This window comes from Oryzias melastigma, linkage group LG17 (assembly GCF_002922805.2).
Source record: "Oryzias melastigma strain HK-1 linkage group LG17, ASM292280v2, whole genome shotgun sequence".
Lineage (NCBI taxonomy): Eukaryota > Metazoa > Chordata > Actinopteri > Beloniformes > Adrianichthyidae > Oryzias > Oryzias melastigma.
The window spans coordinates 5789066-5789386 of record NC_050528.1 but is presented as its reverse complement, the minus strand read 5'-3'; the positions used below and the strand labels follow the sequence as shown (position 1 = coordinate 5789386).

Here is a 321-nt window from a genome sequence, read left to right as displayed (position 1 = left end):
TTGTATTGTATTGTATATGTATTTTTAATAAGATATAGATAATATGTCATGATGCATTTGGTGATTTGGCAAATTTTTGCTCACAACAATGTTAAGATGAAATATATATATATACATACACACATTTTTTTTTAAATAAAAACCTAGAAAAAAGATGAAAAAATATTTACGAGTGTTTAGGGGAAAAAAAGCCTGTTATTTACCCACTGTCTGAGATTTGATTAACATATTTTTAACTTGGTGTGACTGTATTATAAAGAAATAATTATCAACAAATTTACATTATTTCACTAAAGTAAGTGGTTGTTTAAAAAAATGAAT

At 23.4% G+C, this 321-nt stretch overlaps 1 protein-coding gene across 2 annotated transcripts in view; it reads left to right on the top strand.

Moving 5' to 3' along the window:
- Positions 1–321, top strand: part of agap3 (ArfGAP with GTPase domain, ankyrin repeat and PH domain 3) — a 202564-nt gene that overhangs the window by 111749 nt on the left and 90494 nt on the right. The window lies entirely within an intron of this gene.